Source organism: Mustela nigripes, chromosome 10 (assembly GCF_022355385.1).
Source record: "Mustela nigripes isolate SB6536 chromosome 10, MUSNIG.SB6536, whole genome shotgun sequence".
NCBI lineage: Eukaryota > Metazoa > Chordata > Mammalia > Carnivora > Mustelidae > Mustela > Mustela nigripes.
In genome coordinates, this window is record NC_081566.1 from 39,081,110 (window position 1) to 39,099,017 (window position 17,908).

Consider the following 17,908-nt stretch of genomic DNA (forward strand, 5'->3'; position numbering starts at 1 on the left):
CGCTGGCAAAAATCCCGTGAGCAACAGAGCGAGAGGCTTTCCTGGGTGTTAGAGTGTGGGGGACCCAGAGCCAGGGCTGCCTGAGACCGCTGTTTGTCTCAGGTCCCTCCCTGGGGCCAGGAAGAGTCTTGGGCTGAGGAAAACCCTACTCCAGGATGTGACCCTGTCAGAAGGCGCTGAGGGAAACCACTACACACGTGGGGATTTGGCTCTCATTCTGGGTGCTGTGGGCGCCTGCTCAGCTCCTCCACAGTCCCTGCTGCCCGGGGTCACACACAAGATGGGACGCCTCCCTTTCCAGAGAAGGACCTCTCTGTGACCTCCCACAGAAACTCTTGTCCTTCTCCTTCCTCAAGGCCCCCGAACCTCCCAGGCTCCCCGGAAACACTCCAGAGTTCCTGTAGATGAGAAGGAGGGAGAGAGCCCCAGGAAGGCTGAGCCCCACTCTGTCCCGGTGTGTCAGCTCCAAGGCCTAGCTGGTGGCCTGACACCACGTGCTCTTCACTCCCGAGGCTGGGATGCAGGCTTCTGCCTCCCGCTGTCTCCTCTCACACCTGACTGCAGACACAGGAAGAGGGAAGCACAAGCCACAAGGGGAGGTATAGGGTGGGTGTCAAAAACACGTTTCTGAGGTTTGGGAACACGTAGCCAGGGAATGGGTTACCTCTGGATGCCAGAGAGAACTGTCCACCCAAACGAGACCAATTGTGCTCCCAGAGTCAGGGGAGATGGACTAGATGACTTTGTACAGGCCACGGCTCATTCCTACCCTCCCCAGAGAAACCTACAAGAGAGAGCTGTTTTCCTTGGGTTTTCTCTTGCCATCTTTGCTTTGTTACCGCAGCAGGCCACAGTGGGGCCAGGAGCAAAGAAAGAAGTTCTTAGAAACTGCGAGGCAGTGGCTGAACACCTCGGCCTGCATGAACCGTTCTCCTAAGCACTTTTTGTGCTGTGGGGTCCTGCAGTGCAGGAAGGACAGGGCTTCAGCTCAGACTGTGGTGTCGAGAGGAGAGGGGGTTTGCATAGAGGGGATGACCCGGTGTCTGTGCCCTGCCTGGCCCTGAACAGGCACTCACAGACCAAGGATGAGCAAAGAGCCCTTTCTACATTTCTAAGGGTGGAATGGGGGCCTGACCTTCCAAGGGGATCCAAAGACAAAAGACCGTAACCCATGATGGCTTCTCAAGATACATTCATTCATTCGATCGGCCCTGAGCAGGCACCATGCAGGGAGATGCAAAAACAACTCAGACATGAGACCTGCCCGCAAGAGGCCCACCTTCTGGAAGGGAGATAAGACTCACAGAAGCACTAGAAAGCCCAGAGGACCTCAGAGGAGGGGAGACCTGCAGGCTGAGAGCATCAAGGAGGGCTTCCCAAAGGAGGTACCAGCATCTTTGAGGGATAAGCAGGAAGTGGGCCGGCAGAGAAGGGGAGAACATGAGCACGGGCTGGGCCCAGGGACTGCAACTCAGCCCAGGACAGTGGAAAGCTGTGGTCTGTGTGGTGATGGACAGCAGTGCTCACATCTGGGGCGAGTGAAGCCGCATGGGAGGGGCTTGCATATATCTACGAACAGAGCAGAATGTGAAGGAGAAGGGAGCCGTGGTGGGCATTTTCACTCATTTCCACTCAAAGCTCAAAACCCTTGCCAGTCAAGTACATTAAATCTGAGTATGAATTTAAGTTTTTTTTTTTTAAAGATTTTATTTATTTATTTGACAGAGAGAGATCACAAGTAGGCAGAGGGGCAGGCAGAGAGAGAGGAGGAAACAGGCTCCCTGCTGAGCAGAGAGCCTGATGCGGGACTCGATCCCAGGACCCTGAGATCATGACCTGAGCCGAAGGCAGCGGCCCAACCCACTGAGCCACCCAGGCGCCCCTGAATTTAAGTTTTTAAAGGCTAGTTCTGCTCCCTAATTAGTTATGTGACCTCAGCAAGTTCCTTATCCTGTTCTATGACTGAGTCCTCACTTGTAAATTAAGACTACCTGTTCCTAACCCAAGGTCACAGGGGTTTCTCCTGTTTTCTTCTCGAAGTTTTATGGTTTGAATTCTTTTAGATCTATCCCTTTTGAGAGAAGTTTTGCATGTGGCGTGAGGTGACAGTAGAGGCTTTCTTTTCTTCTTTCTTGATTATTCACATGGCCTAGCACCATTTTCACAAAGAGATTTTCCTTTCCCCTTTGAATTACCTGGGAGCCTTCATTGAAAATCAATTAACCATATATGTATGGGTCTGTTTTTGGATTTTGTCTTCCCTACTTCTTTTCTACTTTCTGGAAAAGTTTGCATAGAATTGATATAGTCTCTTCTTCAAATGTTTATTAGAATTTACCAATAAAGCCACTGGTCCTGGAATTTTCTATGGGAAGGATGTAACCACAAATTCAATTCTGTAACAGGCATATAGGACTATTCAGGCTATTAACTTCTTCTTGAATGAGCTTTGGTAATTTATGACTTCCAAAGGATTTATTCATTTCATCCAGGTTGTTGAATTTATCTGCATAAAGTTGTTTGTAATATTCCCTTATTATCCTTTTACTGTCTGTAGGATCTCTCGTGATATCTTCTCTTTCATTCTTAATATTGGCGATTTGTGTGTTCTCTCTTTTGTTCTTAATCGGTTTGGCTACCGGTTAGTCCATTTTACCGATCTTTAAAAAGAACCAACTTTTGGTTTCATTGATTTTCTCTGTTATTTTTCTGTTTTCAATTTCATTGATTAATGCTCCTATCTTTGTTATCTCCTTTCTTCAGCTTACTTTGGGCTTAACTTGCTCTCTTTTTCCTCCCTTTTTGTTAAGGTCAAATCCTAGATCACAGATTCTAGACCTTTATTCATTTATAATACACAAGCATTGAATACTGTGAATTTTCCTTTAAACGCTGTTTTAGCGATAGCCACATGTTTAGACACATGTACTCATTTTCATTCAGTTCAATGAATTTTCCACTTTACTTTATGACTTCTTCTTCTTCTTCTTCTTCTTCTTCTTCTTCTTCTTCTTTTTTAAAGATCTTATTTATTTATTTGACAGAGAGAGATCACAAGTAGACAGAGACAGGCAGAGAGAGGAAGGGAAGCAGGCCCCCTGCTGAGCAGAGAGCCCGATGGGGGACTTGATCCCAGGACCCTGAGATCATGACCTGAGCCGAAGGCAGCGGCTTAACCCACTGAGCCACCCAGGCGCCCTATGACTTCTTCTTTTACCCATGGGTTACTTAGAACTGTTTTGTTTAATTTTGAAATAGGTGGGATTTTCCAGCTATCCCTTCTTGATTTCTACTTACATTCTACTGCAATTAGATAACACACTTTTATGATTCTACCTTCTTAAAATCTAATGAAACATGTTTCACGGCCCCAAATATCGTCTATCTTGTTAAATATTCTCTGTGCACTTGTAAGGATGGGCCTTCTGCTTTTGTTGCAATGAGGGTTATGCAAATGTCGATTAAGTGACATTGGTTGATGGTTGTTTGAATTTTCTATAACCTTACTGATTTTCTTTCCATTTGTTTTCTCAATTACTGAGAAAGGCATGTTGACATAGCCAACAAAACTGGGGATTTGTGTAGGATGTAAAATATATACCTTTAATTTATCACAATTTACTTCCAAATAATATGCCTCTACCCGTAAAGAGCAAGAAGTTCACCAGGGGGCTTGCATTTCTGCCTCCCACTGTCTGTGTTATTTGTCATGCCTTTTACTTCTACATAAGTTATAAACCCCAATTACGTGGTTACTTCTGCTTTAAAAACTCACTTGTCTTTTAAAGATATTTTTAATGAGGAAAACCAAGTCATATTTACCATTTGCCATGTTCTTCACTCCTTTGTGTCAATCCGGGTTTCCATTTGCTATTGTTTCTCTCCTACCTAAAGAACTTCTTGGGGGTACCTGAGTGGCTCAGTGGGTCTTCTGCTCAGGTCATGATCTCGGGGTCCTGGGATTGAGCCCGGCGCATCATGTTCTCTGCTCAGCAGGGAGTCTGCTTCCTCCCTTTCTCTACCTGCCTCTCTGCCTACTTGTGATCTGTCTGTCAAATAAATAAAATCTTGTAAAAAAAGAAAAAATAATAACTTCTTGGAACATTCTTTCTGCTGCAGCTCTCTTGACAATACATTTTCTCATCTGAAGAAGTCTATTTCTCCCTCCTGTTTCCCAGAGCCTACCAGAGAGATATTTATTCAGTGTTTTATTATATAAATGTTCTCAGAAAAGCTGAAAGAATGGTGCAGTGACCCGTACGCTCATCCCCCTGGATTCTACAGTTAGCATCGCTGGACCTGCTCCATCACGTATGTAAGTACCCACGCATCTCTCTACTCATCCACTTCCATCCTCTTGTCTTTTTATACGTTCCAAAGTAAGTTACAAACAAGAATACACTTCCCACCTGAACACCATCATCACAGACTTCTGGCACGTAGAGGATTTGGCCACTAGGGGGCGGCCAAGTGCCGTCAAGAGCTTTAGAAGATCAGTGAGTCTAAAGTCCTAAAAAGTGTGCGATGGGGAAGGTCGGAGGAAAAAGTCTCATGAAGTGAACGGATATGGTTTAGAAGGAGAGATTTCATCTGGAATCCAGCAAGAAGACTAGACACCTTTTATCTCTGCCCTCAAAACTCCCCTCCTCTTTTTACAGTTATTTGAACTATGAAAGAGAAAATACATCATTGACCACTTTTCCTTCAAATGACTTGTGCTATAAAAGATAGCAGGTCTTTAGATCAGAACCTCAGAAAGCTTGATGAAGGCAGGGTGTCATATTTGGGGCAATGAGCCAATAAAATGAATTAAATGTTAACTCATTGATTCTTACTCTCCACGAGGGATTTGGTTTATCAACTAAGATAAACTCATTGATATGTCCCTCCCGCTTGTGCTTTCTCTCTCTCAAATAAGTAAATCTTAATTTAAAAAAAAAAATCACAGGATATATGACAGTCTAAAATTTAACAACAAATAGAGTTCTTGTAAGTCAATAAGAAAAAGACTGTAATGGGCAATTGCACAAAAAGGAAACACATAGTTTATTTAAAAAAAAAAATGAAGCAGGGGTACCTAGTTGGCTCAGTTGTGTAAGTATCTCCCTTTGGCTCAGGTCATGATCCCAGGGTCCTGGAATAGAGTCCCACATCGGATTCCCCACTCAGCTAGGAGTCTGTGTTTTTCCCTCTCCTTCTGCCCCTTCTCATGCTCATGTTCTCTCTCTGACTCACTCTCTCCCAAATAAATAAATAAAATCTTAAAAAAAAAAATAGGGGGCACCTGGGTGGCTCAGTTGGTTAAGCAACTGCCTTCAGCTCAGGTCATAATCCCGAAGTCCCAGGATCGAGTCCCGCATCAGGTGCTCAATTCCACGGGAAGTCGGCTTCTCCCTCTCATCTTCTCCCCTCTCGTGTTCTCTGTCACTTTCTCTCTCTCAAAAAAAAAAAAAAATCTTAAAAAAATATGAAGCTGATTTTACAATTATGTGCCATTTATTACAACACAGTTTAGGAAGCATTAAAAAGAATTTTCTAGAGGTGCCTGGGTGGCTCAGTCAGTTGAACTTCCAACTCTTGGTTTCAGCTCAGATCATGACCTCAGTGTCCTGAGATCAAACTCTGCATCAGATTGCACACTCAGTGGGGAGCCTACTTGAGACTCTCTCTCTCCCTCTCCTTCTTCCCCTCACCCTGCTTGTGTTCTCTCTCTCTCACATGCTCTCTAAAATAAAATAATAAATCTTAAAAAAAAGAAAAAGAAAAAGAGTTATCCAGTGTGTCAGATAATATAAATTTCCATACACTGCTGGTTTATATGCAGAAAAATGAATTAATATGTATAAATCTCTCAGTGGTACAGTAATTTTACTTTTCTGCATTTATTATTATGAGGTCAAAAGAGACATTCTCAGAAAAACAGAATTTACTACCAACAAACTCAGAATAATTTCCATTATACACTTCAGATAGAAGAAAGATGATTCTAGAAATAAGTTCTGAGATGCAAGAAAGAATGATCAGCAAAGGGATTTTTAAATATTTGTGCAATGAAAAAGCACTGGCTGCGAGTAATAATAATCACAATATTTAATAAGAAACTATAATCCTGGAAAAAATTAAATGTAATTTGGAAAAAGGGAGATCGGAAATAAAATTTAGAAAGATATTATCTTTCTATAATAATAATAATAAATAAAGATTTATTATCTTTAAACTTTACGTGTACATATTGGGGATAACTAGAGTAATGCCTGAAATAATAGACTTAATATATAACTTTCAAACAAAATACAGAATGAGTAAAATAACTTCAATCAATCCAAAAGAGGGCAAGTAAGAGAGGAGGAGGAGAGGATAAAGAGGAGTAAGAGAAAATGGAAAGAGGTGGAGGAAGACAGATGAGAAACAAAAATACTAGAACAAATATGAATAAATAGAAATCATCAGTAATCACAAATAGGATAAGTCAAGTTCTCCAGTTGAAAGACAAAGATCATCAGACTTGACAAAAACCATCTATGCCCTCTTTACTAAAGACACACTTAAACACAGTACTCCAAAAGGTGGAAAGTTGAATAACCGAAAAAAAGATATTCTGAGGACGCCTGGGTGGCTCAGTGGGTTGGGCCACTGCCTTGGGCGCAGGTCATGATCTCAGGGTCCCGCATTGGGCTCTCTGCTCAGCAGGGGGCCTGCTTCCCTTCCTCTCTCTCTGCATGCCTCTCTGCCTACTTGTGATCTCTCTCTGTCAAATAAATAAATAAAATCCTTAAAAAAAAAAGATATTCTAAGTAAATACTAGTCAAAACCAAAAACTAAAACTAAAACAACCAACCAAAAAATAATCCTTGATATAACTTTATTGGCAACAGATAAAATCTTCAAGAATATCATTACTAGAGATAAATGGAGTAATGAGAAAAGGTTAAAATGTTTACATCATTAGGAAAATAGAACAATTCTGAGCTGGTATGCACCTCAACACAGAGCCCCCAAACATATTTTAAATTAGCCACAAAACATCAAAAGCAGGACTTGATAGAATTACAAGAAAAAATAACTAATCATTGTGATCATTAATGTCTTTCTTTCAGCAGTTAATGTATCAAGCCGGCAAACAAGTAACAAGGATATAGAAGACATGAACATCACTATTCATGAGCTTGATGTATGGAGACACCTAGACCATTGTGCCTAACAAATGGAGATCAGCATTCTTTGAAAGCATACATGAAACATTTATGAAAATTGCTATGTACCCAGGCCATGAAGCTAGCTTGAACAAGCTTTAAGTGACCAGCACCATGTAGACCACACTGACCACAATGGAGTTGGTTGAAACTCAATAATAAAAGATATATAGAAAAAAATCTCATATAATTGGGAATTTTAAAACACTATTCTAAATAATTAGTGATTCAAACAACAACCACAAAAAGCATAGTGGAAAAGAGAAACATATTTAAAATTAATGATAAAAATAATATGATATAATAATATAATATATATCAATAAAACATATTATATCAGTAATATATAATATATATTATAATAATGATAATAAATAATAATACACTATATATTAAAAACTTGTAGACTTTCAGTGAAAATCCAATGTAGAAGGAAATTGGGGGCCTATATACTTACTCTGAAAAAGAAAAAAAGGCTCAAAATCAATGAGAGGAGGATTCATGTCAGAGACAATTTATCTAGCCTCTTGCAGTTGATAGGACCGTGAGACTGTGTTCTGGCCAATAGCGTATGGGCAGACATAATGTGAAGAGTTTCTGGGTCTAACACTTAAAAGTTCCTTTGCAAACATCCACTTTCTAGATGCAAGGAATCCTTTGTAGGACTCCCTAGCTCTAGAGTATGGTGAATCCAACTGATGAAGGGAACTCAAGGTCCTGAATGACTTCTGGCAGAGCAAGGTCATGCCTACAGTCTACTGAACTATACTGTGTTAGACTATAGAGGTTTTGTGTGGCAGTTAGCCCATTCTGATTAATATAGCAAATAACTTTTTTTAAACTTTTTTTTTTAAACTTTTTTTAAAAAGCAGAATAACATTTAAAAACTGAGAAGAAAACAACAAAGAGCAAAAATTAATTAAATAAAACACATCCTACAGAGGGTAATCGAATCCAGAGATTATCTTTTTGCAATGGGTAATAATTGACAAGCCTTTGTCATGATTAATCACAGAGAAAAAGAAATGGCAAAAATAAACACTAAGAATGAAAAAGGGTGAATTACAGACTGAGTGGAAACAAAGGATACTATTTAAAACTATATGTATGTTAATGTTTGAAAATTGGAATGGAATGTGTGAATTCATAGAAAAAGATCATTTACCAAAACAGACCCAAGAAGAGATAGAAAACCTGAGTAGTCCTATATCATTGAAGAAATTCAGTCAGTAGCTAAGCATTTTTCCCATGGAGAAAACATAGCCCAGCAGTCTGATAGGTGAAAAAGTTCTTCCAAATGTTTGAGGAACATTTACAATCTTTAAAAACTTCTCCAAAGAGTAGGAAAAGGAGTCCTCCCCAACTTGGTAAGTTAAGATTAGCCTGGTCCTGATGCCAGAACCAAAAGGACAGCCCAAAAGAGGAAAACCATAGGCCAATCTAATTTATTAGCATCAATGCAAAATCCTTAACAAATATTAGCAAACTGAGTCAAGCAAGGAAGAAAAATGTTTATAGATCATGACCAAATAGGTTTCTATCAGACTTGCAATATTGGATTCATGTTAGAAAAATGGTTCATGTAATTCACCACATTGATAAAACAAAAGAGAAGCCATACAGTCATTTCAACAGGTCTACAGGAAAGGGGCTCCAGGGTGGCTCAGGCATTAAGCATCCGCCTTCAGCTCAGGTCATGATCCTGGGGTCCTGGGATCAAGCCCCACCTCAGGCTCCCTGCTCAGCGGGAAGTCTGCTTCTCCCTCTCCCACTCCCCCTGCTTGTGTTCCCTCTCTTGCTGTGTCTCTCTCTGTCAAATAAATAAGTAAAATCTAAAAAAAAAAAAAAAAAAAAAAGTCAACCATAAAAAATATGTACAAGAAAGCTTCCATACAATTCAACATCTAATGACAGGTAGTGAAGAATGTTATAGACATGGGCCCTGGAGTCAGGCTGCCTGGTTTTGAATGCTGACTATACCATTAGGAGCTTTGTAACCTTCAGCAAGTAATTTCATCTCTCCAAGCTTCCATTTCCTTCTTACCTATAAAGATGAAGATAATAATAGTATTTTCCTCATAGGTTTGTTGTGAGGATTAAAATAATTTATATATACAAAGCAGTGAGAACAATCCTTGCATGTAATAATACATGTTCACTCCTATTATATTAGTGATTTAAAAAAAACTCTTAGCAAACTAGAAAGAGAAGTAAACATCCATAATGTCCATAAAGGGCACCTACAAACCCCTAGAGCAAATGTCATAATTACTGATGAAGTATTGAAAGCATTTGCTTTAAAATCTGAAGAAAGGTATAATGCCTGCTGTCATTATTTATGGTTACCATTGTACTGGGGCTTCTAGCCAGTACAAGAAAAACAAATCAGAACTGGAAAGAAAGAAACAAAGCTAGCATTACTTACAGACCGTAGGGTTGTTTATATACCAAATGCAAAATAATCTATAAATTATAAAAATCTAGAAGGGAATTCACACAAGTTACAAGTAAAATAAATAACATACAAAAATAATTTGTATTTTCATATACAGCTACACCCAATTAGAAAATGTAACTTTAAAATGACATCATTTAGATCTTTTCCTAGGTATCTTTATGAAAACTGAAAAATTTTTCAAAGGTAGATAGACATACTTTGTTCCTGGTTGAAAGACCATATTACTGAAATGTCAGTTCTCTCCAGAGTCATCTATAGATTCAATACATTTTCAATAAAAAAAAAATCCCAACAGAGTTTTTCATACAAATGAATAAAGCAATTATAAAATTTATGTGGATGAACGGAGTCCCCCCCAAAATAAGTCAAAACATTCCTGAAGAATAAAAAAGAAAGGAGGAAACTTGCTCTATCAGTTATCAAGATTTATTATCTCTACAGACATTTCAGACATTTCAACAGTGTGATTTGGGTGTATCAATAGACATAGAAACAGCAGGTCAAGTAGACACATGCTTATTTGGAAACTTGATTTATGACTCAGTGGACATTGTAAATCAATAAGAAAGAGTCAGCTCTTTGCTATGTTCTAGGACAATTTGGTTACTCAAGTGAAGTCAAATTGCTATCTTCTACTACACAAAAAGATGAATTCCAGGTGTATTAAAAATTTATATGTAGGGACGCCTGAGCGGCTCAGTGGGTTAAAGCCTCTGCCTTCGGCTCAGGTCATGATCCCAGGGTCCTGGGATCAAGACCCACGTCTGGCCCTCTGCTCAGCAGGGAGCCTGCTTCCTCCTCTCTCTCTCTGCCTGCCTCTCTGCCTACTTATGATCTCTGTGTGTCAAATAAATAAATAAAATCTTAAAAAAAATTTATATGTAAGTGACAAAACTATAAACCTTAGAAGAATCTATAGGAAAATGTCTATATCACTTTGAGGCAGGGAAGGTTTTCTTTGACAAGATGCCAAAGACAAAGCCAAAAAGGAATAGGGTATAAATTTGACTATATTAAAATTAGGCTGTGTTTTCATCCAAAGAAAACAAAGTGTATGAAAGAATAAACCAGAGAGTGGGAGAAAGACTTGCTGTTCATGATTCTGTCAAAGAATTATTGTTTATAATTAGTGTCTCTAATGACCCCTTGAAATCAAATGACAAAAAGATAAATATTTCAAGAGAAAAATTGACCAAAAGATACAACCACACCTTTTGTAAAAGAGGTAGTATGAATACTGGTTCATAAGTATATGGGAAAATGTTCAACTTCATTTGGGACCTGGAAGTCTAATTCCGAATCTGTAACACTTAAACATACAACGAACATTAAACACATAATCGGGTAACACTTCACCTCTTCAAACTGGCGAAAATCAGCTGTCGTTTTAAGTGCAGGTCAGACTGTGAAGCATGGGAACTCTCACCTGTGGCAGGCAGGGGTGTGAATTCAAGAAGGTCTGCCATGACCTCATCAAGTTGACCATGACCATTGCCCTGGAGAGGGCTCTCCAGAAATAGAATAATTTATTCTATTTATCCTGCTAATAGGATAAATAGAGGTACATAGAGATTTATCACGTGGGTTTGTGGAGGCTGATACAGCCCACAGTCTGCTGTCTGCAAGCCAGAGGCCCAAGAAAGGTGCTGCTGTATTTCTAGTCCAAATCTGAGTACCCAAGACCAGAGAAGTCGATGCTGTAAGCTCCGGTCTGAGTCTCAGGGTCATCAGGGATGCCAAGTTTTAAGCAGAGAGCAAATTTGTCCTCCCTCTGCCTTTCTGTCTTAATTCAGGCCCTCAATGGATTAGGGGGTACCCACCTGCTCTGGTGAGGACCCTCTTCTTTCCTCAACGTAGAGTCAAATGCTCATCTCTTCTGGAAACACCCTCACAGACACACCCAGAAACCACATTTTACTAGCTGTCTAGGCATCCCTTAACCAGCCAAGTTGGCACATGACATTCACCATTATAGGCATCCTACCTTCTGACCCAGCAACCCCACTCCTAGCTGTATAGTCTAGACAAGGAACTGTTGTGTATGTGCCCTGTGGAAAAGAACATTCACACCAGCATCGTGACTCTTACCATAGCCACAGACTGGAAACAACCCAATGTCTATCAACAGTAGAATAGATGGAAAAAGGAAAGGAAATGCAGTAAAACTTAGAAAAAGAATGACTAAGTGCTATGCCAGTTCTAGAGCCACGGCCTGAGGCTTCTGGAGCGAAGGGTTTACCGAGGTTCAGATGGCCCAGGTAAAGATGCAGCCAAAGTTCCCAGAAGCCACAGGTGTGGCCAAGCAGCTACTGGCCGAGGTCGCTCCAGAGAGACTGGGCCTGGCACTCTAGACTGGGGAGGTGGGGCAGGTCAGTTGATTTAGGCTGCAGGAGAGGATGACCCACTTGGAGCAGGCCCCCCCCCCCCCCCGCCCAACCAGGCTTCTCCGCCCAGGGCTGGGCTGGGTCCAGGCACCAGGCTCCTACCTGGAGTGCCTTGTCCCATCCCCGGCCTCCAGCCTCTGCAAGACCCTGCGGATGCCCCTAGTCTCTGCGGAAAGGAGACCGGGAGGCCCAAGAGGCTGCCTGGAAGCTGGAGCAGAGGCTGGGGGTGGAACCCAGCGAGCCTCAGAGGCAGAGAGGGCCATGGGCCGGGGGGCCTGACTCTCTCAGGCTCTGCAGCCATGGCTGGACAGGAGTGGCTGGGAAAGGGGAAGGATGGGGTGATAGAGCCAAGAGGTGGCCCCGGGTGCACCCACTTCGGGGAGCAGGGCGGGTCAGACAAACTGTTCTGAGTGTCTCAAGCCTACCACTGCCTCCTGGGGACTGGGGACGCCTCCCTTAGCCTCCCTGGGCCTCGGGCTTTCCCCCAATCGGCTGACCCTGCAGTCCTGCCTGCTCCCCACGGCCAGAGAAAGAGCACACTTGGAGCAGTACTAAAGCCAGTGGTGTTATAACCGGCTCCCTAGTGGGTGGTCTTCCCCACCCTGCCGACCGCTGCTGATGGCAGCAGGCCCCCCCGCGGTTGCACTGTTGGGACAGAGAAGACCTCACGGGCTAGCTCGTCTCTTCCCTTGCAGATTCTGAGCTCAGAAGCCTCAGGGTTTCCCAAGCATTATCCTCATTAATGTATCTGTTCCCACAGCAGGTTGTTACCAAGTGCTTACGATGGGCCAGGCCCCGGGTGGGTGCTAAGAGAACAAAACATGGTCTGTTGTCTGCGGGAGAGTCCCTGGTCTAGGAACGCCCTGGCCAGTGACCGGCAGGTGTGTTCCCGCTGGATCCGTGGGAGCTTGCAGGGAAACACGGGTACCATGGGAGCGCCCCAGCCCAGCTGAGGGGAATCAAGACGGGCTTCCTGGAGACAGTAACACCTAAACAGAATCCCAAAGACAAATTAGCAATTAGAGTCATAAGGAGGAGTTTCGGGGGGCGGTGCCAGGGAACAGTGGGCACATTTGGGAGAAAAAGAAGTAAAGTTTGGGGCTCACAATTGAATCGTCAAGATTGGGGCTCAGCTGTCAGCTGAAGGGGCAGCGGCACCACTTCCTGGGAAGGGAGGTCACTCGGGAGTGTCTGTACCTCCAGGTGGGAGGCTGGCCGGGAAACGGGCAGGAGAGCAGGGTGGGAGATGTCCCTTTGGTCAGGAGAATGGGGGGGGGTGTGGTCACTCTGGGGTAGGGTGTCAGAGTGGACCCCAAGGTGGACCGAGGGCTCAGAAGCAGCCAAGGAGTTAGAAAGGAAACCAATAGAGTGTTAAGAAGGGAGGCTCTGGGACACTGGTGCTTTGGAGGGTCAGGTAAGGTCAAGTCTAAGAAGGCTCAGATGTGGCTGGAGAGGAAAGAACTGGCCCTTCCAGAGCAAGCATCTCTATGGGACCTGGGGGGCAGGAGGGACAAAGGGGCCCGGCTGTGGATGGGGCTGGGGGCAGGGGGTTCTGGCCCCCAGAACATGGAGCCCCTGTGGGTGAGGGGCCCAGCAGGAACATTCTGGAGCAGACCATAGAGGGAGCAGCCCCAAGACCCCAGATACGCCCAGCTGGGCTACAGGCCTGAAGCTTCCTGTGCTCCCGGCCCTGCAGGAGATGAGCACAAAGGCATGTGGACAGCTGCCCCAAACCCACTGTGGGGTTTGGCTGAGAGGCTGTGAAGAGCTTGGGGAGAATGGGCCACCAGTGTAGGGGTGTGGCTAGGAGAGAAACTTGTGCTGGGGGACTTCATGGAGGAGGAGATACTGCAGCTGGAGCTTGACGGATGAGGTCAGCGGAGGAAGAACATGGACCAAAGCCGGGAAGAGACTGACGCAGCATCCTTGGGGCACTGGGGATGAATCTGGGGTGGCGGCAGGAGGGGAGGCCTTGAGCATACCCTAAGGGATTGGACATTCGTCCTTTGGTCAATTTGTCTTTGGGTAGCCAGCTCAAATGTTTTCACCAGAAAGCCTGGCCCAGCTTGGCCACTTGCTCTATGTCCAAAACAGCAAAGCCAGCCCAGCCTGCCCCTTCCTGCTGGACCCCTGCGAGGACTGAATGAGATCATATAAGCAAAAGGGCCAGGAGTTCCAGACCAGGTCCCGGATGGCACCTCCCGGAGGACAGTCCTCCCCGCACCATTGTCCTCAAGCCCCACTCTAAAGGCGAATGTCGGCCTCTTACAAGAGGTGCTGGGAGAGGGAGCAGAGAGAAGTCCCGAGAAGCTGCAGAGAACCACACAGCGGCCGCGCCTGCCTTCCCGCTGCCGCTTCATCTCCACAAGCCTGGTTTTCCCCAAGTGTCAGATGGGGGTAATGATGCCCGCGTTTGGGGGTTGTTAGAATTAAGTGAGGCAATGTGTGCAGAAGTGCTTAGCATGCAGCCCGTGCCCAGCTGATGCTCGAATACATGATGATGAATATTCATAAGGCCAATCCTAAGAGGCTTCATTGCCAAGTTGCTTGGGATCTAACTGGTCCAAGGGAGCAGGGAGGGGCCTGGGAGAACGGAAAGTTGGGGAGGGGACTCTGCTCCTGTCTCCTCCTCCAGGAGTCCTCCCCACCCCAACCATGCTGCAAAGCGGGTCAGGGATCCTCTCATTGCTCTGGAGACCCCTCTTGCGGCACCCAAGACCCCAGATGGCACAGGAGCCCTGGGCCAGGACACCTGCCAGACTGGGCTCTGAGAGACTTTGGGCAAGTCCCCCCTCCCTTATCTGTGTCCCCAAGATTCCTTCCTGTTTGGTGTGTGTTTCTGATACTCTCTGGCCATGGTGGGGCTGTGTCTCACTCACTCCCACACTTCTGAGTCCATCTGCCCAGGTGTGTGCTGTCCTGCCCAGGGAAGGAGAACAGGCGTGATGGGGCGATGGGTGTGACAGTGTTACAGGCACCCTTCCTGGGGTACTTGTGGCATGGAGTCCTGGGAGCCAGCACATCAGGCTGGAGTTGGGATCTGAGGAGACCCTGCAGCAGCATCTCATCAACTCCCTCTGTGAGGAGGGAGGCCTAGCTGCTGTCCGGATAGGGCTGGGAGGGGCTGGGGACAGGGGGCTGAGGAAAGGGAAAGAGGCGGCCAGGTGCTGTGCTACTGAGTAAACATGAGTAGGTGGCAATAATCACGTCAGGCCAAGCATGGACGTTCTTCGGTCTTGAAGTCTGCCGAGAGCCTGAGAACACAGCTACAGCCAGGCTCCCGCACCGTGAGGCCCCCTACTCCGCTGTGGAGCCACGAGGCCCAGGGACACTTGCTGGTCTGGGTGAGGACTGGAGGGCAGAATGTCCTGGCGATGAGATGAGGGAGAGCATCCTTGGGGGTAGAAGAGCCTGTGAATTCTCAGAGGCCAGGAAAAGCGCCTTCCAGTCACCAGAGAAACGCCCATACTGGCTGGACACCCGGTCTGTGGGAGTGGGAGAGGGACTCTGAGGGTTTTAAGAGGCTTGCCAGAAGTGCTTCCCAGAAGAGGGAGAATGGGAGCAAGCTAGAAGGCATCACTGAAGATATCACCCACAGTGGCCTTTGAGGCCTGTTTCAAACACCTGTCAGAAAACCTAGGACCTCCTGACAATGTTTTGGGTACCTGGTCACCAGTCTGTGCTGCAGCTGTCCCAGCCCAGCCCCGGGTGAGCAGCCTGGATCCCCCAGTCCTTGGAGGATGGTCTGATCTGACTCCCTTGGGGGGCGCATAAGGCCCAGAGCGGGAAAGTGCCTTGCCTGGAGTACCACAGCAAGTTAGTAGCAGAGCCGGATTAAAATCCAACTCCCAGTTTAGTGTTCTTTCCACTCACCCCTCCGGGGCCTCAGTTTGTCCTGGGAGTGAGGCTCTCTGCCCAGCTGGCTCTGGCTGAGCAGGAAGCGGGCTCCAATCCTGATGCCATCACTTACTCGTTGTGTGGTCTGGGGCAAGTTGTTTCATATTTCAGATCCCTGAGCCCAGTTCCTCATATGGACCGTGGAGATCATCCTAGAACCTGCCCCAGTGTGCTGTTGTGAGGTTCCAATGTTACTCCGTATCCCGGGGCTGGTATTTCTGAATCTCCTCTCACACCTCAGCTGGAAGTCCCAGATGCCCAGATCTGTAACGCCACCAAGCGGCTTGAGAGGGCAGAAGGCAGCCAGGGTAGTGGGGTTCAGCAGAAGGGCCTGGAGCTCCAGGAAAGCACAGGTCTTTGAGGGGCGGGGGCGGGGGGGGGGGTGTGTGACAGACAATCGGGGCCTCAAGCCCCTTCCTCGGAGTCCTGAGACTCACATGGCCTGCCATCCCGGACTTGACCACCAGGTGGCACCGCAGGCTTTGCAGCGGGGCAGGAGACGGGCACCACTGGGGCAAGAAGAAAGGGTCCTTTGGGAAATCTGGTGACAGCCTGGAGGTCAGCGAGCGGGGGAGGAGGATAGAACAGAAGCTGGAGGCTGGAGGTGGGAGGAGGTGGTGGGCACTAGCAGGTTCTCTGTCCCCCTCTGCTCTCTCCCAGGTCTCTCTTGGAGAACTTCATGCTGGACCCGGGACCCCTGTACTGAGCCTGGATGAGGGATGTCTCCTTCCCCAGCCCCTCCCCTTGCCACCTTCTGTGGTCCTCAGCCTGGCCAGACCCTCAACTCGCGCAGACCCTCAGCCTGGGTTCTTCTTGGGGGTCAGGGCTAGGGCCCTGGGTGTCACTTAGAAGAGCTTCTGAGGGGAGGTCAAGAGGCCAGACCCTTGGAGGTCTGGGGGTCTTGCAAGGACAGTGGGTGGGGACAGTAGGCAGGACAAGTAGGACCCAGCCTGACACCATCCTCGCTCTCCTGCTGCTATGAGGGCCTGCTCGGCCTTCTCACTTCTCCTCAGGGATAGTTCTCTTCCCCTCCTTCCCTCCTGGATCCCCTGCTGGACCCCGGAGAGGACAGGGTTAGTGCAGAGGCCGGGCCCACAGAGTGGACCCTCCTCTCTTCTTCCCAGGTAAAGCTGGGGGTATCCCTGAGGGTCAAATTGTAGTGTGGGGTGCAAGGCCGGAGTGGAGCTCCCTTGGGGTGCAGGCTCAGAGGGCCTGGACAGGACTGCAGGCTGTTCCGACAAGGACAGGGTGGGGCCACTGCCAAGGAAGAGGAACTGGGGCTGGTGGCAGTGAAAAGTGACACCGGGCCTTCACCAGGGGCTTGGAGCCAGACCTGACACTTGCTGCCCGGCTGCATGTCCTCCCCGGACGATGGAGCGGAGACTTTTCCCCCCACCCTTGCCCACCTCACCTGGGGAGCCGCTCGGGGTCCCAGGAGGGAGGCTTCTCCAGGATGTGGCTTTCCTGCTGACAGCTCTGTTGCCCTCCTAGGACACGGGGTCCCGGGTGAGGTGTCTGAGATATGGGGCAGGGGCTGGGCACAGGCTTGGGGAAGGTGGGGTCCCCAGGGGGAAAGAGAAGGCCCTCCTCCTGGGCTCTTGGCGGGACGCTGCCCGCATGGAGCTGTGGGGACCGGCTCCTCCCAGAGCAGAGTGAGTGTCCCACCTGCCTTGGGCGATGCTACCAGCTCTGACCTCCCCTTCAGAAGGAAGACTGTCCCTTCCCAGCGAAGCCCCAGACCCTACAACTGGTTTGAAACCCTTTCAGCCAGCACACACCCCCCATCCCTCCACGGCCCCCCCCCCCACAGCTTCTCTGGAGCTCTCCTCCCTATGTGGACCCCACCCCCAGGAAACCCAGCCCTGTCCCTCCCTCCCCCTCCCCTCCTCTTCCCAACCCCATGAGCAGTTCCCACCCCCCGGGGGCCCAGTCTCCAGGCTCAGGGGCTCAGGGGCACACTCTGGGCTCAGGGCTGG